This window comes from Ranitomeya variabilis, chromosome 1, assembly GCF_051348905.1.
Source record: "Ranitomeya variabilis isolate aRanVar5 chromosome 1, aRanVar5.hap1, whole genome shotgun sequence".
NCBI lineage: Eukaryota > Metazoa > Chordata > Amphibia > Anura > Dendrobatidae > Ranitomeya > Ranitomeya variabilis.
The window spans coordinates 989,074,046-989,101,999 of record NC_135232.1 but is presented as its reverse complement, the minus strand read 5'-3'; the positions used below and the strand labels follow the sequence as shown (position 1 = coordinate 989,101,999).

The 27,954-nt window shown below is 45.3% G+C and overlaps 1 long non-coding RNA gene across 1 annotated transcript in view; it reads left to right on the top strand.

The window, feature by feature from the left end:
* The window catches only part of LOC143792945 (uncharacterized), a 68,178-nt gene extending 55,804 nt beyond the window's left edge, over positions 1 to 12,374 (top strand). The window contains exon 3 of the long non-coding RNA XR_013220003.1: positions 11,940 to 12,374. This is a non-coding gene — a long non-coding RNA (uncharacterized LOC143792945). The remainder of the gene's footprint in view (positions 1 to 11,939) is intronic.
* Positions 12,375 to 27,954: the final 15,580 nt, after the last annotated feature.

The following is a 27,954-nucleotide window of genomic DNA, read 5'->3' as shown; positions in this document are numbered from 1 at the left end:
CTGTCCTTTAAATGAGCAACCCCTGGGGCAAAGGGCCAACCCCCAGGAGTAGGACAATCAGGCCCGCAGCATTGGAGAGCCAAATACGTTGGAGGGCGACCAGTTCTTCCTGTTGTGATCGACGGTATCCCCATGAACGCTCTGCTGGACACCGGTTCTCAGGTGACGATTATGCCTTACGTGCTTTATAAATGGTATTGGGAGGACACTGATATTACTCGTGGCCCCGATGACGATTTCACCATCATAGCCAGTAATGGTCAGCCGTTGCCACAAGTGGGATATAAAGAGGTCACCATCAAGGTGGGGCGGGTGGAATTGAAGGCCCAAGGGATTGTAATTGTTGATATTGACCGTCGTGAATGTAATCCCATGATGACCATCGGTACCAATGTTATAGAAAATTGTCTTGCAGAAGTTATTGTCTTGTTACAACAGGTAGCAGAAACCGCCGGCTACAGTGAACAACGCGCCCTGCAAAAAGAAATCAGAGCTCTGATGCAGAGACAGCAGGTAGAGCTGACTGGTGGTGAAATTGGTCGTGTCACTGTGAGTGATTCAAACCCTATTGCGATACCCCCCAGGAGTGAGATGTTAATATGGTGTCAGGCAGCCATAGGCCTCCGGGAAAAGGACTACCAGGCCCTGGTAGAACCCGTGTATTCAGACAATAGGCCTACTCTCCTGACAGCTAGGGGGGTGGTCGACGTCCGCCAGGGGAGGGTGCCCGTACGTGTCCTTAATTGTGGGGAGGAAGAGGTCCACCTCACCAAGTATGCCACGCTTGCCAAACTGTTCACTGTCAATAATAGTGTGATACAGACACCTGGACCCTTGGCCCCGTCTAACCTGGCGGAGGACAACGGTTCTGCGGGGCACTCGAAAGATTGGTGTCGGGAATTGCATGTGGGCACTGACTCCACCCCATCCCATCAGAAACAGGGGGCCTACAGGGTGGTTCACGAGTACGAGCGGGCATTTAGCAAACACCCCTTAGATTTTGGACAGGTAAAAGGGATCCAACATCATATCCCCACGGGAGATCACCGGCCCATAAAAGAGAGACACCGCCCTGTACCCCCAGCTCATTACCAGTGTGCCAAGGACATGTTGCGAGAAATGAAGGAGGCTGGGGTGGTGAGAGACAGTTGTAGCCCCTGGGCAGCTCCATTAGTCCTTGTTAAAAAGAAAGATGGCACAATGAGGATGTGCTTTGATTACAGGCAGTTGAATCGCATTACACATAAGGATACATACCCACTGCCCAGGATAGAGGAGTCTCTGGCTGCCTTAAAATCTGCTAACTACTTCTCTACCTTAGATCTCACCAGTGGGTACTGGCAGGTTCCCGTGGCGGAGGCGGACAAAGAGAAGATGGCCTTCACGACACCGATGGGTCTCTGCGAATTCAACTACATGCCCTTCGGATTGTGCAATGCCCCGGGGACGTTCCAGAGGATGATGGAGTGCTGTCTGGGGCACAAGAACTTTGAAACCGTACTGTTGTATTTGGATGATGTCATTGTCTTCTCTAAGACCTACGAAGACCATCTGAAACACCTGGCTGAGGTGTTTGAAGCCCTGTCCAACTTTGGCTTAAAGGTGAAACCGTCCAAATGTCATCTGCTGAAACCCAAAGTGCAGTACCTGGGCCATGTGGTGAGCGCTGAAGGAGTGGCCCCAGACCCCGACAAGGTCACGGTGATCCAGGACTGGCCGAAGCCCAGCAACCTCCACGAAGTCCGGCAGTTCCTCGGGCTGGTAGGCTATTACCGGAGGTTCTTTAAGGACTTCACCAAGAAGGCCACGCCCTTGCAAGACCTGTTGGTGGGCCAATCAAAGAAGACCAAGGGGAAGAACACCCCTTTTGATTGGAACGAGGGGCTGGAAGGATCCTTCACTTGCTTGAAGTCGGCACTGACGGGAGAAGAGGTACTGGCATACCCTGAATACGACCAACCGTTTGTGCTGTATACGGATGACAGCAATGTAGGATTGGGAGCCGTGCTGTCCCAGGTCCAGAAAGGCAAGGAGAGGGTAATCGCTTACGCCAGCAGGAAGTTTCATCCCACGGAAAGGAACCCTGACAACTACAGTTCCTTTAAGCTGGAATTCCTTGCCATCATCTGGGCAGTGACAGAGAGGTTCAAACACTACCTGGCCTCGGCGAAATTCACCGTCTTCACGGGTAACAATCCGCTGACGCACTTGGATACCGCCAAACTTGGGGCCTTGGAACAGCGGTGGATGGCCCGGCTGTCCAACTACGACTTCACCATCAAGTACCGGGCAGGACGCAAGAATGCGAATGCCGATGCCTTGTCTCGAATGCCCAATTTGCCAGAAACGGGGGAGGACCCGGAGGCACTTGAAGAGGTAGAGCTGCCTGCATTCCATCGCCCCAAAGCCGCTCAGTACTCCCATCATGTGAAGAATAGGCACAAGAACCAACAGGATGCCACGCTGAATCCCCTGCCCCATCACGGATGGGCGGAGACCCAGGATGGTGACCCCGCGGTCCGTCGGGGGAAAGAGCTCCTGACGCAGGCAGGGTTGCATCCCAGCTCCGATGACCCGCAGGAGACACAACAGCTGTGGAAGGGGAGAAGCAAACTGTTTATCCATGATGGCAAGCTGTGCCGGAGGAGCATCGACCCACGTACTCACGAATTGGTATGGCAGATAGTGGTGCCAAGGCGAGATGCGCCCATGGTTCTGGGAGCCTACCACGATGGAGCCGGACACTTCGGATGGAGGAAGCTAGAGAGGCTACTCCGAGGGAGGTTCTATTGGATTGGCATGAAGAGAGCCATTGAGAAGTGGTGTCGGGAGTGCGGTCCATGTAGCCTACGCAGGAAGGACCGTGGCAGCCAACGGGCTCCCCTGCGGCCTATCATCACCAAACGGCCACTCGAACTGGTCGCGCTGGATCATGTGAAGCTGACACCTAGCCGGTCAGGCTATGTCTACGCTCTTACCATCGTAGATCACTACTCCAGATTTTTGGTGGTTGTACCTGTCAAGGATCTAACGGCCAGGATGGCCGCCAAGGCCTTCCAGCAGTACTTTTGTAGGCCCCATGGCTACCCGGAGAAGGTACTGACCAATCAGGGACCAGCATTCGAAGCAGAAGTGTTCCAAGAGTTCTGCCAACTGTACGGGTGTAAGAAGATCAGAACCACACCGTACCATCCTCAAACCAATGGGATGTGCGAAATGATGAACCAAGTGGTGATCGACTTACTGAAGACCTTGCCCGTAGAGGAACGGAACCTGTGGCCAACAAAGTTGCCTGACTTGGTGGACATATACAATCACATCCCAGTAAATTCCACCAACTGCACTCCAGCGTACCTGATGCGAGGAAGGTCTAGCAAGTTACCCGTTGATCTGGACATGGGGGTCCTAACCCCCGAAGATACCTCGCCGGATGCCGATTGGGATACAGAGAGGCAGCAAAGGTACCGCAAGGTACAGGAGTGCGTGGAAAGAAGCCTTGCTCAGGCCAGGCAAAAACAGGAAAGGGACTACAACCAGCATGCTCCTGTGATTCCCTTGCCACCTGGTGAGCAAGTACTCAAGCGGAAGAGGAGGCTACACAAGCTTGACGACCAATGGGAAGCGGAACCGTATACCATCCTGCCGTCTGATTTCGACAATACTAAGGTCTGTCTCATCAGCAAAGATGGGGGAGAAACCTCAACGGTCATATCCAGAGACCACCTTAAAGTGTTCCCTGATAATTTGAGAGAGAGGTAAACAGATCCAAGAACCTCCCCACCTGTAGAAGAGAAGATGATACACACTGTTCTTGGCGATTTTCTCCAGTCCTGGACTCAGATAAATCAGGCCATCGTGGTACCTGTTCCATCAACCGGATCCACTAGAACTAACGGTGGTGCCAGATCGTCCGGACCCGCAACCTCAGCAGATCCCGCCCGAGGAAGCCATGCCAATTGTTGAACCGGCAAGTCCTCCCTCTGCTATTGGCGAACCTGCCGTACCCACTGTTGGTAACAGCAGCTCTGAGAGCTCCAGCCTGCCAGTGCTACCCAGACTCACTAGAAGCGTAGCTAGAAGACAGTGCACTACACCAGTGGTAGCAAGCATAGCGGTCCCTGTTAGGCCAATAGCAACCCCTGCGCTGCGAAGGTCCACACGCAGCACTCAGAATCAAACTCCCTTCCGCTACAAAACTTGGAGGTATTAATGAGGGCTGCTATTTAGTTGAAAATGTTTGTGTGCATATCTTTTGTTACAGGTTTTAAAATGGACAATGGAGTAATGGACAGTGAATGCTCCAAAAAACTTCTAGAAGGGGACCCCTTTCTTTACCCGGGGTCCCCGCTGTTTCAACCACTGAACTGAGAGTCATAAACTGTGCATGACCTAACTTTCGCAACGTTCAAGAGTCCTCACCTCCCATAAAGGGAAGCACTGTTATGTTTAATTGTTTATGATATTTCAAAATTTTGTGTGTTTTCTGTTAACATGTATTGTTGTTCTTGTTTTCCCAGTCCGGGAGTACTGGATTTAACTGGGGGGGAGTGCAGCGCCCCAGAGTCCTGGTCGTTGCAGTAATGTCTCTCTGCCACTAAGGGGAGTGATGTTATGTCTGATTGCACTAAAGGAGTTCACCTGACCAGGTAACACTCACACTACACTTCACACTCCGGCCACTAGGGGGAGTGGTTCTATCTAGTAGGCCACTCCTCACACTCTGGTAAAACTGGGGGTTGGACAGGAAGACAGGGAGAAGTAACTGGGAAGAGCTAGAGAGAGGACCTGTCAGGGATGGGATCCTGACAGATTCCTAAGAAAGGACCAAAAGGTGAGAAAACGGGAATACAGCAAAGAGGGGATAGGACCAGAAGGAGTCGTGCTGTAAGATCGAGGCAACATCCTTCTGAGGCGCAAACAGTCGGTGGCCGGAACACCGAGAAAGTAAGAGACTTTAAGCATTACTTCAAACCACGGCAGGACAGCCAATTATAGGTTGGCTGTCTCACTAAAACACCTAAGCAGACAACGGAGGCAGCTGTGGGAGTGGGGCGACTCTAGGGTCCCGGAAGAACTCCAGGCCTACCCCGTCATATGGGTGCGTCCTAACCATATCATCTGGGGGACGGAGAGAACGAACATCAGAGACCGACAGAATCAGTTGTGAGGACTATCCTGGGGTGCTCAGCAGGGAAGGACTACAACACACAGGCGCAAGAAGGTAGACACTGATTCCCACCTGCAAAGGGAACTCCGGATGTGCCGTTGGACCGGCTGGTCTCAGCCAGCCCTGTTAACAGTGCTCTGGATTGGGTACCTCCAAACCTTCAGTAAAAAGGTAAAGAGACTGCAACCTGGTGTCCTTGTTATTTACTGCGACCGGCACCACACCACAACAGCATCACTCTCCACCTTCATTGGACGCCCCTCAGCAGGGTCACGGGCCGGGTCCAGCCACCGTGACAACCCCAGAACCGAGACAGAGAGGCCCGGTACCGGGTACCCCACGGCCCTGCGACAGTGGGGGCGCTCCACTTGTTTGTAACAAACTGCTGAAAATCCAGAGGACCAAACACCTGTGTTGACTGAGGTAATAGAAAGTATTTCTGTGACACAGACCAAAGGGTGGCATCATGGAAATATAGATATTCTCTTTTTTTTTGTTTATGCAATGGCCTAAAGGTGTGGGGTTTTTTTAATTTAGAAAAACTAGCAGGTTGTGTGCCCCAATTAATATTGGGATAGTTAAAATCCCCCATTATAATGATCTTATTATTTGCTGCTTTTTCATTCATTTATTTATTTATTTATTTTTGCAACATTTTAACCCCTTTCCAACATCGAGCGTTATAATACACCAATGTCAGATACCCTCCCTTTGATGTGGGCTCCGGCGGTAAGTCCACATCTTTCCGGGCACTTGTCCACTTTTTGAACAGCTGACATGTGCCGCTAACAGCCACAGGAGGAATCAAAATCCACACATGGCTGTTAACCCGTTAAATGCAGCTGTCAAACTCTGACAGTGGCATTTAACACGCGCTTCCGGCAAACGTGCCGGAAACCCCACCCATCCTCACCCGTGTCACAAGACTGTGGGTAACCGATGGGTTGACATGACAATCGGAGGTCTCCAGCAGACCTCTATGGATCTCAATGCCGGATTGTTATGTGCGCCGCTTGGTGGTCAGCGCTCATAGCAAGTGAGCAATTGTGCTACATACAGGTGATCTGATCATCGCCTGAATGAAGCAGAGGTGACCGGGTTATGGCAGCGTCTAGTCTCCCATGGAGACTATTGAAGCATGTAACAAAATGTAATGTTTTAAAAAATATAAAAAAAAAAATGTAAACATTCAAACAACCCCCCTTTCACCCCATTCAAAATAAAACAATAAAAAAAAATCAAATATACACATACAGTATTTGGTATTGGCACATACAGAATCTCACGATTTATCAATCTAAAAAAAAATTAACCCCATCGCTAAGCGGCATATCGAGAAAAAAAGTAAAAACACCAGAATTATGTTTTTTTGTTTGCCGCAACATTGAATTAAAATGCAATAATGGGCGTCAAAAGATAGTATCCGCACCAAAATGGTATCTTTAAAAACATCAGTTCGGCACACAAAAAATAAGCCCTCATACAACCTAACATCACAAAAAATAGAGACGCTATGGGTATTGGAAAATGGCGCACTTTTTTTTCACCATTTAGATAAAAAAGAACCTAGACATGTTTAGTGTTCATGAACTCATAATGACCTGGAGAATCATAATGGCAGGTCAGTTTTAGCATTTAGTGAACATAGTAAAAAGCTAAACAAAAACTATTGTGCAATTGTACTTCTTTTTGCAATCTCACCGCACTTGGAATTTTTTTCCTGTTTTCCAGTACACAATATGTTGAAACCAATTGTTTCATTCAAATTTACAACTCGTCCTGTAAAAAGCAAGCCTTCACATGGCCATATTGACAGAAAAATAAAAAAGTTATGGCTCTGGGAAGAAAGGGAGCAAAAAATCTAAATCGCAAAAACAAAAATGCTTCCGTTCATGAAGGGGTTAATCTCTGCCTGTTCAGCTATGTTTGAAGGCTTATAGCAAACTCTAGTTAAAAGTTTACCATTATTGCCAGTTTCTCATACAATATTGGACAAAAGTTTTAGGGAGGTGTGGAAAAACAAGCTTCAGCGTAAGGGTATGTGCACACGTTGCGGTTTTTGCTGCGGATCCGCAGCGGATTTGACGCTGCGGATCCGCAGCAGTTTTCCATGCGGTGTACAGTACAATGTTAACCAATGGAAAACAAAAACTGCAGTGCACAGGCTGCGGAAAATTCCGCACGGATTCGCTGCGGAAAAAAAGAAGTAGCATGTCATTTCTTTCTGCGGATTCCGCAGCGGTTTTCAACCTGCACCAATAGGAAAGTGCAGTTGAAAACCCGCAGAGAAATCCGCAGAAGAAACCGCGTGAAAATCCGCAGTGAAAACCGCAGTGGTTTTGCACTGTGGATTTTCCAAATCCGCTGCGGAAAAATCCGCAGCAAAATCTGCAACGTGTGCACATACCCTTAGAATGCTTTGAAAACATCAGCACCTGAAGTTTATTTTTATCAATTAACAAAATGTCTATTGAATGAATGAACAAAAGAGAAAGCTACATTAAATCATTATTTGGTATGAACAACCTTTGTCTTCAAATCTGCATCAGTTCTTCTAGTGTACAAAGCAGGATATAAACCAACAAGATAAATATAATAAATAGCAATGGACCTAAAACTTAACTTTCATTATCTCCAAAATGAAACAAACAAACAATGTGCCAAACTGAAACCACCTAAGTGAAGAAACAAAAAAATGACACTACAAGACACAGAGGGGATGGTATAAAAGAAGGCTGATAACAATGATACCAATATGGTCCTGTGTAGGGACCTGATTAATGTGTGTACTCAACAATGGCTCATCCCTGGCTGTTCTTAAAGGGAACCTGTCACCTGAATTTGGCGGGACCAGTTTTGGGTCATATGGGCGGGGTTTTCAGGTGTTTGATTCACCCTTTCCTTACCCGCTGGCTGCATGCTGGCCGCAATATTGGATTGAAGTTCATTCTCTGTCCTCCGGAGTACACGCCAGCGCAAGGCAATAATGCCTTCAATGTTCCCTCTAGTTCCCAGCTACTAACTTCTGGGTCCTAAGCTTGTCCAACTCTTGCTGCATGCTCCTTTAAATACAGAACCTGGGCTTTCACCTCTTGCTAGGAGCCTGAGCTCCCTATTTGTTATACACCCCAAATAAGAGTAGAGCTACTTCTAAAGGGTTAATATGCAAGAAGAGGCCATGACCATTAGCTGATTGAAGGATCAGATTACAGCTGCCTTATAAAGGTTATGGAAAAGGAAGGAGGTAAGCATAAAGTCAACGTGAGGGGCACAAACAGACCCTTGCTACTGACTTCTGGTGTCATGGGTTTACCGCTACAGAGAGGAGCCAGAAGACCGCACTCTCTGATTTCTCTTACTCCTACACTGTTTAGAAGCATTTCACCTTCATATTAAACTGTGCAGGTTTCTTTTACCAGTGCAGGGGTTAATCAGCTCAGTAGAGAGCTCTTAGAAGCTTTCCTGCATTAAAGGTACCGTTACACTAAACGACTTACCAACGATCACGACCAGCGATACGACCTGGCCGTGATCGTTGGTAAGTCGTTGTGTGGTCGCTGGGGAGCTGTCACACAGACAGCTCTCTCCAGCGACCAACGATCAGGGGAACGACTTTGGCATCGTTGAAACTGTCTTCAACGATGCCGAAGTCCCCCTGCAGCACCCGGGTAACCAGGGTAAACATTGGGTTACTAAGTGCAGGGCCGCGCTTAGTAACCCGATATTTACCCTGGTTACCATTGTAAAAGTTAAAAAAAAAAAACAAAACACTACATACTCACATTCCGATGTCTGTCACGTCCCCCGCCGTCAGCTTCCCGCACTGACTGTCAGTGCCGGCCGTATAGCAGAGCACAGCGGTGACGTCACCGCTGTGCTCTTCTTTACGGCCGGCACTGACAGTCAGTGCGGGAAGCCAATTTCACTATATAGAGCAGTGAGACCATGGAACTCTCTGCCGTATGATGTTGTAATGAGTGACTCATTGCTTCAATTTAAGAGGGGACTGGATACCTTTCTGGAAAAGTATAATGTTACAGGGTATATATATTAGATTCCTTGATAAGGCGTTGATCCAGGGAACTAGTCTGATTGCCGTATGTGGAGTCGGGAAGGAATTTTTTTCCCCATGGTGGAGTTACTCTTTGCCACATGGGTTTTTTTTGCCTTCCCCTGGATCAACATGTTAGGGCATGTTAGGTTAGGCTATGGGTTGAACTAGATGGACTTACAGTCTTCCTTCAACCTTAATAACTATGTAACTATGGCCAGGCCAATTTGTTTTTTTTTCTCAAACCAGCAAAATTTCACTATGCAGTTTATAGATGAGTAACTGTAAAGATTACTTGGCACACTAGGATAGTTGGAGTGAAGGAATTTTAATGTGATCCAAAATACATACAGTAGTCACAAATGTTTCGGTCATCAAGACCCTTATCAGTGTACTATCAGGTGTGATAGATAGCAGTGAGGAACTCACATTTTAGGGTACTGTCACACTATACGATTTACCAACGATCACGACCAGCGATACGACCTGGCCGTGATCGTTGGTAAGTGGTTGTGTGGTCGCTGGGGAGCTGTCACACAGTCAGCTCTCCAGCGACCAACGATGCCGAAGGCCCCGGGTAACCAGGGTAAACATCGGGTTACTAAGCGCAGGGCCGCGCTTAGTAACCCGATGTTTACCATGGTTACCAGCGTAAAAGTAAAAAAAAACAAACCGTACATACTCACATTCCGGTGTCTGTCCCCCGGCGTTCTGCTTCTCTGCACTGTGAGCGCCGGCAGAGAAGCAGAACGCCGGGGGACAGACACCGGAATGTGAGTATGTACGGTTTTTTTTTTTTTTAATTTTACGCTGGTAACCACGGTAAACATCGGGTTAGTAAGCGTGGCCCTGCGCTTAGTAACCCGATGTTTACCCTGGTTACAAGCGAACGCATCGCTGGATCGCTGTCACACACAACGATCCAGCGATGACAGCGGGAGATCCAGCGACGAAAGAAAGTTCCAAACGATCTGCTACGACGTACGATTCTCAGCAGGGTCCCTGATCGCTGCTGCGTGTCAGACACAGCGATATCGTATGGATATCGCTGGAACGTCACGGATCGTACCGTCGTAGCGTCAAAAGTGCCACTGTGTGACAGTACCCTAAGAGAGTAATGCTTTGTCAGTTTAAGCAAAATATCAGATATGGTGGTTTGCCAGTGACCAAAATATTTTTAAAGTGCAGTTGGTGTACTCCTACACTCATAAAGGCTTTGAACAAAGTACAAAGCCAGGAAAAAATTATAAGGAGGGTCCTCCATGCATCCTTGAGGGCAACAACTAGTAGGCTTCATTTAAATATTTAACATTAAAAACACTTTATGTGCTGCTGTCATCTGGTGGTGTGGAAAATTGGGGGTTAATCCGGGCTTTGTTAATTTTAATTAGATTGAGCCTGTCAGCATTCTCTGTTGCCTGTCTGTTATGATCCTCCCCTGGCAGCACTAAAAACCCGCTCAGACAAGACATGAGCGTCAGGGCAGAACAACATCTTCAAGCATAGAGGGGATAGTTCATGCCAGGTGTCCAGCTTTGAGACCCAGTAGTTGAAGGTCGCAGAGGAATTAGGGAGTATGCTTGTTCGTTTGGCCAGGTATTGCTTGACTATCTTTAAAAACCTTTCACCCCTTGTCAAAAATACTTGGTCATCTTGCTCTGGATGCTGTGATGGTGTCATGAAATTGGTCCAGGCCTTTAAAAGTGTACTCCTGCCTCTGCTGTGTGTCTCCCTTGCCTTTCCTCCTTGTCTCGGCAAGAAGGAAGCTTCACCCTGCTTCTAGCATTGTCTGATGAGAATTTTTTCAGTGTATTTTCAACAATGGTCTTCTGCTATAGCAACATTTTGAAGACCTCTCCGTCTCAGGAAGGAGAGAGGCAAAGTTCTCTTTGTAGTGTGGGTCTTGCAGGGTGAACAATCAGTACTCTTTTTTTGGCCATGATAAATATAATGCGAGGGTCACAGTAAAGACATCGGTACATAAAGTCAGCCATATTTGCCAAGCTCCCTGCAGTCAATATTTTCCTGTTTCCACCATGGTGACAACTTTCTATCTCCTACTGCTCCTCCTCCTCTTCATCCTCATTCCTCTCCTCAACCCATCCATGTAGGACAGATGAGAAGAAGGTTGTGAGGGTACTAGCCCTGTTGCCCTAGCCAACAGCTCCTATTCCTCTTCCTCAGTTTTCACCTCCTCATTGTTACCCGATCCATGTATAGAAGAAATAGGAGACAAAAAAGCGCAAATAGGGTCTTATCCTCAGGACTGCTCTTAAAGAATTATAAGAGAACTGCTCACCTGATGGTGCAAAGTAAAGGCGTGTAATTTGTCAGCTGCTGCAGATCCACAGGTCGGCGCTGCGACCTCTTAGAGACGTTATAATAGATGAATGTGGTTATAATCTGCGCTGCTGTAACAAATAATGAATCCAGATATAGTTGTAAGGTGTTCGGGTGGTTTATTCAACGCGTTTCGAAGCTCATGGCTTCTTCTTCAGGAAGTTTCCACACAAAGATATGGCACATCGTACTGTTGCCTCGCTTATATACATACAAAATTCAAAAAACGGCGCCAAACAATCTTCTGACATGTGACAGACAATGTCAAAGTTCAAAAAAGCCATATTACATTAGAATAAGCTATTTTTAACATGTTTGTAAATCGTTGATATCATGATTACAATTGATGAACAATTTAATACAATTTCAATCATTTTTCAGAGTCCAGGACGGAAGAAAAAATAAAAAAGAAAATGTGTGCGAAAATGACGGGACAAGAACTTGCTTGGGGGTATAAACAATCCCCATTCTGCTCCCTCCACTATACATCTCGCCACGAGAGAAGTAGTTCCTGATGAATGGAATAGACCAACACCCTTCTATATAAAATTCATGTATATTTACAATTTATTTATTAAATAATGTTTTTTTTTAAATGTAAATTTTAATAAAATTAATAAAATATAACAATAAAATTCTCCTTTTGGGATTATTTTTTCTTTAATGGATTTTTCTAATAAAGTACTAGTTTTGATGATTGTGGTGAGATTTTTAAAAACAATGATAAAATAATCATTATATCCTCACTTGGAACGAATCATGGAGAATTCCTTCTGTCATTTTCTTGGGCCGAATTTATAAATGAAGTACCCGTAAACGATCAAGAGAAAGACTATGAAGCTGCAAAAAAAAATGCTATCAACCTGTATACTCGCTATTTCATTGCCATCCTGCTTTTCGTCTAATTCATCCTGTTTTTGTGATTTATTCTGAGTTCAGAGAGATTAGTGTGCCAGTAAATCATTAAGCCGCTAATACACCCGACAAACAGCCCATGCAAGGTATTCATCTGGTCATGAGCAAAAAAAGAAAAAATCATGTCTGTTTGTGAAAAGTTACGTGGGCTCTATCTGATCGTGCAGTGGAGCCGAACCTAAGTAAAGGGAAAAGGAGTGAAAGAACTTAAGAAGAAGCGCACAGAAAGGTTTGTTCCTGAGATCGCTCCATCAATTATTCCATAGGTGATCATGAATATAATATATAAACTGTTTCGTGTCCCTTAATACAATGTGACTATTTAACAGTGATACATTTACAGTTATTGAAATACAGACCAAAGTACGTATCGTATTACTAGAACTTTTATGGTTTGGTCTACTTAATTGTTCTAATACTATGTGCCTATGGTGTCACAGTTACTATGAATTTAAACATTAGTGTTATAGTTTTTATTAATCTTGAACCTAAAGTGCATTGTGCTAGAGTTTCCATGAGTGCAAACCATTCATTGATTAATTTGTCCCTCAGATATATAGATGTGCAATTAATTCTCACCTTTTGGATTAATGGATTAGTGATACTGTAAATATTCCGTTCATACTGTATCATAGTAATCGTGATGGGACTATATTGATATATTGATAGATGTATTACTATGACTATGATTGTGGGACTCGGCCTCCACAATGTTCACCCAGTGTGCCGTCAGGGAAATGTAGCGTCCCTGGCCACAAGTACTTGTCCACGTGCCGGTTGTTAAGTACACAATCCCAGTAAGTGCCTTGGCAAGGGCACAGGTGATGTTCTTGGACACATGTTGACACAATACAGGCCCGCAATTCTCGGTGTCAGTAGCACATGTTCCGTCTCAGAGTCCGACTGGGTCCCAGCTTCCAGAGTGTTTACCCAGTGTGCCATCAGGGAAATGTAGTGTCCCTGGCCACAAGTACTTGTCCAGGAATCCGTGGTTAAGCAGACTTTCCCAGGCACAGCATTGGTGAGGGCACGGCTGATGTTATGGGACACGTGCTTGTGTAATGCGGGGATGGCACACCAGGAGAAAAAGTGGTGGCTGGGGACAGAGTACCGAGAGATGGTTGTCGACATGAGTTGGTGGAAATCCTCTGTGTCAACAAGCCAAAATGGTAACATTTTCATGGCCTTTGGGAGGGTGGCAGAAACTCTGTTTTATTTGATTTGGATGTGCCTGATGATGGTAAATCAGAATGTTGAAGGATAGGTGCAGGACGGGAGGCATCTTTGCCAGTGTTATGGACAGGAGATTGGGAATCACCTAGGCTACCACAGAGGAAGAAGCAGTGGTGTCACCCGATGGCACCAATCGTGAATCCAGGTTTTCAGACCACCGAGGCAGATGCTTAGATGACATGTGCCTGATCACGCTGGTTGTGGTTAGGTTCTTAGTAGTCAAGCCCCTGCTGATGTTGGCATGGCACAGGTTACAAATTACCATTTTTTTGTCTCAGAACTCACTTTAAAAAAAGTCCCAAACTGGGGAACACCTAACTATTTGATGTAGAAATTCAGGAGTGTCGGTGCTCTGTTGAACAGTTGCCAGTCTTGTTCCTCTCGTCACACCAGTGTCTCTTCCTGTTTTGGTGCTGCTGATCCCTCCCCCTCAGCACTGCTGGCCTTGCTCTGCATGCCAGATTCCTAGGTTGGGTCTGTTACTTCATCATCTACAGTACCACCTCTGTCATGATCTCAATGGCAAGAGAACATAGCATAAGCATATATAGGAACTAGCTCTTGGAAGATGGGAACTGAGCTGACCATGAACTAAACCTAACGCACAACTAGCAGTGGCCGGGTAGCATGCCTACGTTGGTTCTAGATGCCCAGCCCAGCCGGAGGACTAAATAAAGCTAGCAGAGGAAAATATTAGTCCTAGCTCACCTCTAGAGAAATACCCCGAAAGGAGACAGAGGCCCCCCACATGTATTGGCGGTGAGTTGAGATGAAATAACAAACGTAGTATGAAAATAGGTTTAGCAAATTTGAGGTCCACTTACTACATAGCAGAAGACAGAAAGGACACTTTCATGGTCAGCTGAAAACCCTATCAAAAAACACCATCCAGAAATTACTTTAAAACTCTGGCATTAACTCATAACACCAGAGTGGCAATTCCCGTTCACAAGAGCTTTCCAGACACAGTAACGAAACTACAGCTGTGAACTGGAACAAAATGCAAAAACAAACATGGACAAAAGTCCAACTTATCTAGTAGTTGTCTAGGAGCAGGAACAAGCACAGAGAGGCTTCTGATAACATTGTTGACCGGCAAGCAACTAACAGAGCAGCAAGGTTATATAGCGACTCCCACATCTTGATGGGAACAGGTGAACAGAGAAGATGAAGACACCAGTTCAATTCCACCAGTAGCCACCGGGGGAGCCCAGAATCCAAATTCACAACAGTACCCCCCCCTCAAGGAGGGGGCACCGAACCCTCACCAGAACCACCAGGGCGATCAGGATGGGCCCTATGAAAGGCACGAACCAGATCGGAGGCATGAACATCAGATGCATTCACCCAAGAATTATCCTCCTGGCCGTATCCCTTCCACTTGACCAGATACTGGAGTCTCCGTCTGGAAACACGAGAGTCCAAAATTTTCTCCACAACGTACTCCAACTCACCCTCAACCAACACCGGAGCAGGAGGCTCAACGGAAGGCACAACCGGTACCTCATACCTGCGCAATAATGACCGATGAAAAACGTTATGAATAGAAAAGGATGCAGGGAGGTCCAAACGGAAGGAAACAGGGTTAAGAATCTCCAATATCTTATACGGGCCGATAAACCGAGGCTTAAACTTAGGAGAAGAGACCCTCATAGGGACAAAACGAGAAGACAACCACACCAAATCCCCAACAGAAAGCCGAGGACCAACACGACGGTGGCGGTTGGCAAAAAGCTGAGTCTTCTCCTGGGACAACCTCAAATTGTCCACCACCTGCCCCCAGATCTGATGCAATCTCTCCACCACAGCATCCACTCCAGGACAATCCGAAGATTCCACCTGACCAGAGGAAAATCGAGGATGAAACCCCGAATTACAGAAAAACGGGGACACCAAAGTGGCAGAGCTGGCCCGATTATTGAGAGCGAACTCCGCCAATGGCAAAAAAGCAACCCAATCATCCTGGTCAGCAGACACAAAACACCTCAGATATGTCTCCAGGGTCTGATTAATCCGCTCGGTCTGGCCATTCGTCTGAGGATGGAAAGCGGACGAAAAAGATAAATCTATGCCCATCCTAGCACAGAATGCCCGCCAAAATCTAGACACGAATTGGGTCCCTCTGTCAGAAACGATATTCTCAGGAATACCATGCAAACGAACAACATTTTGAAAAAACAGAGGAACCAACTCGGAAGAAGAAGGTAACTTGGGCAGAGGAACCAAATGGACCATCTTAGAAAAACGGTCACACACCACCCAGATGACAGACATCTTCTGAGAAACAGGCAGATCTGAAATAAAATCCATCGAGATGTGCGTCCAAGGCCTCTTAGGAATAGGCAAGGGCAACAATAATCCACTAGCCCGAGAACAACAAGGCTTGGCCCGAGCACAAACGTCACAAGACTGCACAAAGCCTCGCACATCTCGTGACAGGGAAGGCCACCAGAAGGACCTTGCCACCAAATCCCTGGTACCAAAAATGCCAGGATGACCTGCCAACGCAGAAGAATGAACCTCAGAGATGACTCTACTGGTCCAATCATCAGGAACAAACAGTTTATCAGGTGGGCAACGATCAGGTCTCTCCGCCTGAAACTCCTGCAAGGCCCGCCGCAGGTCTGGAGAAACGGCTGACAATACCACTCCATCCTTAAGGATACCTGTGGGCTCAGAGTTACCAGGCGAGTCAGGCTCAAAACTCCTAGAAAGGGCATCCGCCTTAACATTCTTAGAACCCGGTAGGTATGACACCACAAAATTAAACCGAGAGAAAAATAATGACCAGCGCGCCTGTCTAGGATTCAGGCGCCTGGCGGTCTCAAGATAAATCAAATTTTTGTGGTCAGTCAATACCACCACCTGATGTCTGGCCCCCTCAAGCCAATGGCGCCACTCCTCAAAAGCCCACTTCATGGCCAAAAGCTCCCGATTCCCAACATCATAATTCCGCTCAGCGGGCGAAAATTTACGGGAAAAGAAGGCACAAGGCCTCATCACGGAGCAGTCAGAACTTTTCTGCGACAACACTGCCCCAGCTCCGATCTCAGAAGCGTCGACCTCAACCTGAAAAGGTAGAGCAACATCAGGCTGACGCAACACAGGGGCAGAGGAAAAACGGCGCTTAAGCTCCCGAAAGGCCTCCACAGCATCAGGGGACCAATCAGCAACATCAGCACCCTTCTTAGTCAAATCGGTCAATGGCTTAGCAATATCCGAAAAACCAGCAATAAATCGACGATAAAAGTTAGCAAAGCCCAAAAATTTCTGAAGACTCTTAAGAGAAGAGGGCTGCGTCCAATCACAAATAGCTTGAACCTTGACAGGATCCATTTCAATGGAAGAGGGGGAAAAAATATATCCCAAAAAGGAAATCCTCTGTACCCCAAAAACACACTTAGAACCCTTCACACACAAAGAATTAGACCGCAAAACCTGAAAAACCCTCCTGACTTGCTGGACATGAGAGTCCCAGTCATCCGAAAAAATCAGAATATCATCCAGATACACAATCATAAATTTATCCAAATAATCGCGAAAAATATCATGCATAAAGGACTGGAAAACTGACGGAGCATTAGAAAGACCAAAAGGCATCACTAAATACTCAAAGTGGCCCTCGGGCGTATTAAATGCGGTTTTCCACTCATCCCCCTGCCTGATTCGCACCAAATTATACGCCCCACGAAGGTCAATCTTAGAGAACCACTTGGCCCCCTTTATGCGAGCAAACAAATCAGTCAGCAACGGCAATGGGTATTGATATTTAACAGTGATTTTATTCAAAAGCCGATAATCAATACATGGTCTCAAAGAGCCGTCTTTTTTTGACACAAAGAAAAAACCGGCTCCTAAGGGAGATGACGATGGACGAATATGTCCCTTTTCCAAGGACTCCTTTATATATTCTCGCATAGCAGCATGTTCAGGCACAGACAGATTAAATAAACGACCCTTTGGGTATTTACTACCCGGGATTAAATCTATGGCACAATCGCACTCTCGGTGCGGAGGTAACGAACCAAGCTTGGATTCTTCAAAGACGTCACGATAGTCAGACAGGAACTCAGGAATTTCAGAGGGAATGGATGATGAAATGGAAACCACAGGTACATCCCCATGAGCCCCCTTACATCCCCAGCTCAACACAGACATAGCTCTCCAGTCGAGGACTGGGTTGTGAGATTGCAGCCAAGGCAATCCTAGCACCAAATCATCATGTAGATTATACAGCACCAGAAAGCGAATAATCTCCTGGTGATCCGGATTAATACGCATAGTTACTTGTGTCCAGTATTGTGGTTTATTATTAGCCAATGGGGTGGAGTCAATCCCCTTCAGAGGAATAGGAGTCTCCAAAGGCTCTAAATCATACCCACAGCGTTTGGCAAAGGACCAATCCATAAGACTCAAAGCGGCGCCAGAGTCGACATAGGCGTCCGTGGAAATAGATGACAAAGAGCAAATCAGGGTCACAGATAGAATAAATTTAGACGGTAAGGTGCAAATGGAAACAGATTTACCAAGCTTTTTAGTGCGCTTAGAGCATGCTGATATAACATGAGTAGAATCACCACAATAGAAACACAACCCATTTTTCCGTCTAAAATTCTGCCGCTCGCTTCGGGACAGAATTCTATCACACTGCATACTCTCTGGCGACTTCTCAGTGGACACCGCCAGATGGTGCACTGGTTTGCGCTCCCGCAAACGCCTATCGATCTGAATAGCCATTGTCATGGACTCATTCAGACCCGCAGGCACAGGGAACCCCACCATAACATCCTTAATGGCATCAGAGAGACCCTCTCTGAAAGTCGCCGCCAGGGCGCACTCATTCCACTGAGTAAGCACAGACCATTTACGGAATCTTTGGCAGTAAATTTCCGCTTCATCTTGCCCCTGAGATAGGGACATCAAAGTTTTTTCTGCCTGAAGCTCCAAATGAGGTTCGTCATAAAGCAACCCCAAGGCCAGAAAAAACGCATCCACATTGAGCAACGCAGGATCCCCTGGTGTCAATGAAAAAGCCCAGTCTTGAGGGTCGCCCCGGAGCAAGGAAATCACAATCCTGACCTGCTGTGCAGGGTCTCCGGCAGAGCGAAATTTCAGAGACAAAAATAATTTGCAATTATTTCGAAAATTCTGAAACCCGGATCTATTCCCCGAGAAAAATTCCGGCAAAGGAATTCTCGGCTCAGATACAGGTGCATGACAAACAAAATCTTGCAAATTTTGTACCTTCGTGGCGAGATTATTCAAACCTGCAGTTACACTCTGAAGATCCATTACAAACAGGTGGACACAGAGCCATTCAAGGGTTAAGAGGAGGTAAGAAGCAGCTAGACAGCAATTAAGGGCTAGGCAGCAAAACTCTGAGGGGAAAAAAAAAAAATTTCCCTTCAACACTTCTTTTTCTCCTGCTTCAGCCCAAACAATTAACACTTTGCGGGCCGGTCAAACTGTCATGATCTCAATGGCAAGAGAACATAGCATAAGCATATATAGGAACTAGCTCTTGGAAGATGGGAACTGAGCTGACCGTGAACTAAACCTAACGCACAACTAGCAGTGGCCGGGTAGCATGCCTACGTTGGTTCTAGATGCCCAGCCCAGCCGGAGGACTAAATAAAGCTAGCAGAGGAAAATATTAGTCCTAGCTCACCTCTAGAGAAATACCCCGAAAGGAGACAGAGGCCCCCCACATGTATTGGCGGTGAGTTGAGATGAAATAACAAACGTAGTATGAAAATAGGTTTAGCAAATTTGAGGTCCACTTACTACATAGCAGAAGACAGAAAGGACACTTTCATGGTCAGCTGAAAACCCTATCAAAAAACACCATCCAGAAATTACTTTAAAACTCTGGCATTAACTCATAACACCAGAGTGGCAATTCCCGTTCACAAGAGCTTTCCAGACACAGTAACGAAACTACAGCTGTGAACTGGAACAAAATGCAAAAACAAACATGGACAAAAGTCCAACTTATCTAGTAGTTGTCTAGGAGCAGGAACAAGCACAGAGAGGCTTCTGATAACATTGTTGACCGGCAAGCAACTAACAGAGCAGCAAGGTTATATAGCGACTCCCACATCTTGATGGGAACAGGTGAACAGAGAAGATGAAGACACCAGTTCAATTCCACCAGTAGCCACCGGGGGAGCCCAGAATCCAAATTCACAACACACCTCATCTTCCACTGCTGCACCCTGGTCCTCCTGACTTGGTGACTTAACAACAACCTGACTTTTCGGCAACTGTGTCTCATGATCACCTTCCTCCTTAGACAAAATTTGCCATTCCCCACCATCATCTTCTTGTGGCCTTGGCTGCTCTTAGTTATTTGTATTACTAAATAGCATGTCTTCCTGTTCCTCTTGGAACATGCTGGGTGAGGGGCCACAACTAGAAATAATGTTGTAAAGAGCTCCTAGTGTAGGACCTCTAGTATCCTGGGAATTTACATGGTTGAAGGAAGGAGGATCAGGGTGAGGTTGAAGTGATCCAGACTGTTCGCTGGTGAGACTGAACCATGTGGAAGACTTGGTGGTGCTGCCAAGCATGCTGGAAGCATTATCTGCTTTCCAACTGACCACCTGTTCACACTGCTCTGGCTTCAGAAATGGTGTACTGTGCCTCCATGCAAAGTGGGAACGGAAACTGTGTTGTGTAGAGGCCTGTTTCTTGTGCTCCAGCAACAGGCATAGTCACACCTATCCCATGTGCTCAGTGTCTGTCTTCCCCATCCCTTACCGCACATACTACGCATTTTCTAATTGCTATATCTCTTGAAAGCAAGTTGTTTTTTTTTTATATAAATAAATTTGGTCAAAGGCTGCAGTCAGTGTTTCTTTGCAGTTTAATACCAACGTTATGTACCACAGAGCACGTAATACTGTATGGATGAGTAATTGAATCAAGAATAACTTTACAATACTTTTTGTGAGTGTTATATACCATTGAAATGTATCACATACCACGTAATACTGTATGGACAAGAAATTGAATCCAGTATGTTTGTTTTCAAAGCTTTTTGGTAGTGTTAGATATCACAGAAATGTACCCCACAGCATAAAATACTGTATGGGTGAGAAATTTAACCCAGCTAAAACTTTTTTACACATTTTTTGGAGTGTCATATATCACAAAAATGTACCTCATACCATGAAATACTGTATGGCTGAAAAATTTTACCTAGCAAAAATTTATAACATTTTTTGGAAGTCTTAGATTTCATAAAAATGTACCCGACACCAGGGAATACTGTATGGGTGAGTAATTGAACCTAGAAAATGTTTTAAATGCATTTCTGTTGTTAGATATCACATAAATTTACTTTGCACCATGGAATGCTATATGGCTGAGAAATTTAGCCCAGCAAAAAATGTTTTATGCTTTTTTGAGTGTTAGATATCACAAAAATGTACCTCATAGCATGGAATAGTCTGTGTGAGTAATTTAATCCATAAAAGAATTTCAGCACTTTTTTGGAGTGTTATATAACACCAAAATGTACCACAAAGCACATAATATTTGATGGCTCAAACAATATGTTCAATTCCCCACCCCCCAAAAAATGTTGCAGCTATATATTTTGAATAATAAAATATCTGCACTGGATTCCTTAATTATTAGACCTCCAAGGACCTATAGTAGGGAGGTTCCTTACGAAACTACTTAAAACTGTTAAAAGTGCTTCAAAAAATGTTTAAAAATGACCACACTATGTAAATAAACATGACCCAGGTAAGGGAAATATTCAACGATACTTGCAATAAGTTACTTATTATGGTTATATAATGAACATAGATCCACTTATAGCAGAATCTTCAATCAGAAGATAGAGGAGTTCAATTTACCTGGTGCAGTGTAAATGGTAATATCAGAAGATTCCGCTAGTTGGTCCTTATATATAGTTCAGGTTCGGCTTTGGTAGAGTCCGTTCTTTAGCTTCTCGTGAGTGTGCTGCGGGTGTTACCCCGGCCGGCGGCAAAACACCCTGTGCTCACCCACTGCTTAGGACAAATAAGCGCTGCTGGATTAAGCTGCTAGGTTCTCTGCCTTACAGGACCTGATTGCTCACGTGACTAGCTATGGATAGCGCAATAGACCAATTTCCTACGCGTTTCAGAACAAAGCGTGTTCCTTCATCAGGGATGGTCTGTCCTAAGTGTCCTCTACCTATATAGCCTACGTTGATCGTCCTACCGCATCATGTGGGCAGCACGGTGGTGCAGTGGTTAGCACAACAGCCTTGCAGCGCTGGAGTCCTGGGTTCTAATCCCACTCAGGACAACATCTGCAAAGAGTTTGTATGTTCTCTCCATGTTTGCGTGGGTTTCCTTCGGGTACTCCGGTTTCCTCCCACATTCAAAAGACATACTGATAGGGAATTTAGATTGTGAGCCCCAACGGGGACAGTGATGATAATGTGTGCAAAATTGTAAAGCGCTGCGGAATATGTTAGCGCTATATAAAAATAAAGATTATTAAAAATAAAGATTATTATGTCGCAAAAACACAACAAAATTCACCCTAGTGAATTCATGTCCACAAATAACCATATAACCAATGTCAGGAGTCCTTGAAAAAGCCACTCAGGTGAAACGTACGTTGGGGTCGGAGTCCTGGAGGGCCACAGATCATCTTCACACTGGTACTAGTATTTTTCCAGAGATTTATGCACTTTAGTTGTCTGGGTTAGACTATTATTAGTGATGCATATGCACTTTATTGGGATAGAAGGCCTATTGTAGTGCCATCTATTAGTTTTTTGTTTTTGCACTCTGGAAGGTCACATACACTCACCGGCCACTTTATTAGGTACACCATGCTAGTAACGGGTTGGACCCCCTTTTGCCTTCAGAACTGCATCAATTCTTCGTGGCATAGATTCAACAAGGTGCTGGAAGCATTCCTCAGAGATTTTGGTCCATATTGACATGATGGCATCACACAGTTGCCGCAGATTTGTCGGCTGCACATCCCAAAGATGCTCCATACAAGGCAGGATGGATCCATGCTTTCATGTTGTTTACGCCAAATTCTGACCCTACCATCCGAATGTCGCAGCAGAAATCGAGACTCATCAGACCAAGCAACGTTTTTCCAATCTTCTACTGTCCAATTTCGATGAGCTTGTACAAATTGTAGCCTCAGTTTCCTGTTCTTAGCTGAAAGGAGTGGTACCCGGTGTGGTCTTCTGCTGCTGTAGCCCATCTGCCTCAAAGTTCGACGCACTGTGCGTTCAGAGATGCTCTTAGGCCTACCTTGGTTGTAACGGGTGGCGATTTGAGTCACTGTTGCCTTTCTATCAGCTCGAACCAGTCTGCCCATTCTCCTCTGACCTCTGGCATCAACAAGGCATTTCCGCCCACAGAACTGCCGCTCACTGGATTTTTTTTCTTTTTCGGACCATTCTCTGTAAACCCTAGAGATGGTTGTGCGTGAAAATCCCAGTAGATCAGCAGTTTCTGAAATACTCAGACCAGCCCTTCTGGCACCAACAACCATGCCACGTTCAAAGGCACTCAAATCACCTTTCTTCCCCATACTGATGCTCGGTTTGAACTGCAGGAGATTGTCTTGACCATGTCTACATGCCTAAATGCACTGAGTTGCCGCCATGTGATTGGCTGATTAGAAATTAAGTGTTAACAAGAAGTTGGACAGGTGTACCTAATAAAGTGGCCGGTGAGTGTATATATGTATATGAATTATATATTTTTCTAGTATCTTTTTTATTATATGGATCTGGTCTCCTCATTAATTATACATTTTGTAACATAATGTAGTATTATTTGTTGTCTTTTCTTTTGTGTAATAAATTTTGGTAATAAAATCATTTTTTAACATATATATATTTTCTATGTGATTATTTGATATATGTTCACTTCTGACATTGGTTATAAAGATTATTATGTGTTAAAAGCAAACAGCACAATTTCGCTGTTCAAGCCTTTTGGTACTAAGGTATCAAATTCAAATATCATTTTAGTCTCCTCCCTGGACATTTGTTGAATATAATTGCCTCTTCGCCAGCTTTTATGCACTATTTTAAGGCCTGTGATAGAAGTGCCTCCAATTTTACCATTGTGATAAATAGAATAGTGTTTTGACAGCGGGTGGCTTTGGAGTTTTTTATTAATGTTTCTTAGGTGTTCATTAATCCTGACTTGCAAAGGTCGCTTTGTACGGCCTATGTATATTTTGTCACAGGGGCACTTAATAGAGTAAATAACCCCTTCTGTATTACACGATATGTAATCCTTTATTTGCCATTCTGTATCCCTATTGAGGAATGAGAGTTGTTTTTTTGTTTTTAGTAATTTGCAAGGTTTACATTTCATGCAGGGATAGAAACCATGACACTTAGGGTACCGTCACACAGTACCATTTTCATCGCTACGACGGCACGACCCGTGACGTCGCATGATTATCGCTCCAGCGTCGTAGACTGCGGTCACACGTTGCAATCACGGCGCTGGAGCGATGCCGAAGTCCCCGGGTAACCAGGGTAAACATCGGGTTACTAAGCGCAGGGCCGCGCTTAGTAACCCGATGTTTACCCTGGTTACCAGCGTAAACGTAAAAAAAACAAACAGTACATACTTACATTCCGGTGTCTGTCCCCCGGCGTCTCAGCTTCTCTGCACTGTGTAAGCACCATAGCCGGAAAGCAGAGCGGTGACGTCACCGCTGTGCTCGCTTTCTGGCTGGCCGGCGCTCACAGTGCAGAGAAGCTGAGACGCCGGAGGACAGACACCGGAATGTCAGTATGTACTGTTTGTTTTTTTTACGTTTACGCTGGTAACCAGGGTAAACATCGGGTTACTAAGCGCGGCCCTGCGCTTAGTTACCCGATGTTTACCCTGGTTACAAGCGAACACATCGCTGGATCGGTGTCACACACAACGATCCAGCGATGTCAGCGGGTGATCAAGCGACGAAAGAAAGTTCCAAACGATCTGCTACGGCGTACGATTCTCAGCAGGGTCCCTGATCGCTGCTGCGTGTCAGACACTGCGATATCGTAACGATATCGCTAGAACGTCACGAATCGTACCGTCGTAGCGATCAAAATGGCACTGTGTGACGGTACCCTTAGACAAAGAAAGATGTTTATTTGGACCCTGAGCGTGTGGGACCGTGGGGGCTATTCTATTCCCCAGATTATTGGCCTTTCTATAAATAAATAGAGGATACTCAGGAAGTTTGTCACCCATGATTTTATCTTCTTTAAGAATGTCCCAGTGTCTGTTTACTATCATCCTAAGAAGATAGGTGTTGGCATTATATTGTGTAATAATAGGGACTATTTCTAATGGTGACTGCCTATCGCTTTTTTCTTTTTGTTGAAGTAGTTCAGATCTAGGTATCTCCTTGACTGCATTTTTCGCCATAGATAGAGATCCCGGGGAATAGCCTTTGTTCACAAATTTATTAATAAGGATCTCCGCTTCACGGTTGAAATCTTGAGCTTTTGAGCAGTTTCTATGTGCCCAGATTAGCTGACTCTTGGGGACATTGAGTAGCCAATTGGGAAGGTGGCAACTGTCTAGGGAGATGTACTTATTGAGTAGCACAGAGCAGAAGACTAAACAATAACATATTTACAGGATTGCACTTTCTCATTTTAAGCACCTAGACAGTGCTGGAATACCTTAAGGTACCTTCACACGAAACGACTTTGTAACGATATCGCTAGCGATCCGTGACGTTGCAGCGTCCTCGCTAGCGATATCGTTTAGTTTGACACGCAGCAGTGATCAGGATCCTGCTGTGATGTCGCTGGTCGCTGAATGAAGTCCAGAACTTTATTTGGTCGTCCGATCGCCGTGTATCGTTGTGTTTGAAAGCAAAAGCAACGATACCAGCGATATTTTACACTGGTAACCAGGGTAAACATCGGGTTACTAAGCGCAGGGCCGATGTTGACTGAGCTCAGTCAGTGTCAGGAAGCAGACGCCGGGGGACGCGCAGGTGAGCATGTACTGTTTGTTTTTTTTACTTTTACGCTGGTAACCAGGGTAAACATCGGGTTACTAAGCGCGGCCCTGCGCTTAGCAACCCGATGTTTACCCTGGTTACCCGGGGACCTCGGCATCGTTGGTCGCTGGAGAGCGGTCTGTGTGACAGCTCCCCAGCGATCAAACAGCGACGCTGCAGCGATCGGCATTGTTGTCGCTATCGCTGCAGCGTCGCTTCGTGTGAAGGTACCTTTAGACATTCAGCTGCAAATGACCATCGACACAGTTGTTGAACAGCAGGAAGGCAAGAGCTGCAAGATAAACTTAGGAAAAAAAGTGAGACAGATTAGTGAACGTTTCAATTTGCCAATGCCATGCTAAGAATTTCATGTTTCTACAATATTTTTATTTTCCAAAACACAATTTAAGAATACCTTACAGAGCCTCTATATTTAAAGAAGATCATATTTTTTTAACCCGTTTGCCATCGGACGGAATAGTATGTCTGATGGTGAGCCCGCATCAAAGCCGGGACATGTCAGCTGTTTTGAACAGCTGACATGTGCCAGCAATAAGCAGGCGCAGAATTGCGATCCGCCAGAGCCTATTAACTAGTTAAATGCCGCTGTGGTCAGTGCTCATAGCAATGCTGTAATTCTACTACATAAAGGCGATCTGAGCATCACCTCTATGTAGCAGAGGCAATCGAGTTATGGCAGCTTCTAGCCTCCCATGGAGGCTATTGAAGCATGACAAAATAAAAAAAATAAAAAGTTTTTAAAAATATGAAAAAAATGAAAAAATGTAAAAGTTTAAATCATCCCCCAATCGCCCCATTCATAATAAAGCAATAAAAAAAAATCACACCTACACATATTTGCTATCGCTGCATTCAGAGTCGCCTGATCTATCAATTAAAAAAATTAACCTGATTGCTAACAGGCGTAGCGAGAAAAAAGTCAAACGCCAGAATTACGTTTAAAATGCAATAACGGGGCGATCAAAAGAATGTATCTGCACCAAAATGGTATCATTAAAAACTCCAGCTTGGCACGCAAAAAATAAGCCCTCAACCAACCACAGATCACAAAAAATGGAGACGCTACAGGTACAGGCAAATTGCGCAATTTTTTTTCACCACTTAGATAAAAAAGAACCTAGACATGTTTGATGTCTGTGAACTCATAATGACCTGGAGAATCATAATGGCAGGTCAGTTTTAGCATTTAGTGAACCTAGCAAAAAAAGCCAAAACAAAAACAAGTTTGGGATTGCACTTTTTTGCAATTTCTCCGCACTTGGAATTTTTTCCTGTTTTCTAGTACACGACATGGTAAAACCAATGGTGTCGTTCAAAAGTGCAATTTGTCCCACAAAAAATAAGCCCTCACATGGCCATATTAATGGAAAAATAAAAAAGTTATGGCTCTGGGAAGGAGGGCAGCGAAAAACGAATACGCAAAGCCGAAAAAAGCCCCGGCCATTAAGGGGTTAATTTATATTTCATCAGGTTTGACTAATTTTTCCTCATAATTTGATTTCCAATTAATTGATTTGACATGAGTAGTTTTACAGCAAAACTTCCAACTGCTTGGTAAAGATATATATAACCTACATGAGAAAAAGGAGCTCCATACTCAAAGCATGGAGTAAAGATGTGTGCAAAACTGAGGTCTCCCTAGGACTGTATTGAACTCCTTTCAGGCACAATAAAGAAAATCTTTCAGCAGGATATCACACCCCAAACTATTTATGTGCAGCTCTTTCAAAGACAAGTTCAGCAATACTTTTACATGTTAGCATATGTGCAGATGATCAATAAACGCTGCGGGTTGGACACTGCATAATTGTGCAGTGTCCAACTTGCAACGTCCAGATGTTCCAGCATAATGGGTGGAATTTCAAGAAATCCCATATCTGCTGTGTGTCTACAGATGCCCGCGGCTTAGACTTCTTTCAGACTACCGTCGGTACGCGGCCGTTGCTAAGCGTTGGTGCGACGTACCGACGGACGTTGAAGTTTTTTAGCACAACGTGGGCAGCGGACGCAGTGCTTCAACGCGTTCGCTGCCCATTGTGAAGTCCCAGGGAGGAGGGGGTGGAGTTCCAGGCGCGCTTGCGCAGTTTAAAATGCAGGACCCGACGTACGAAAAAACATTCCCTTGAACGTTTTTTCGATACGATGGCCCGCCAAATACCGTCGCATCTAGTCTCTGTAAGAGAAATTGCACCAATAGAAAGTATTGGACGCTGTGAATCCATATGCTTCAGTG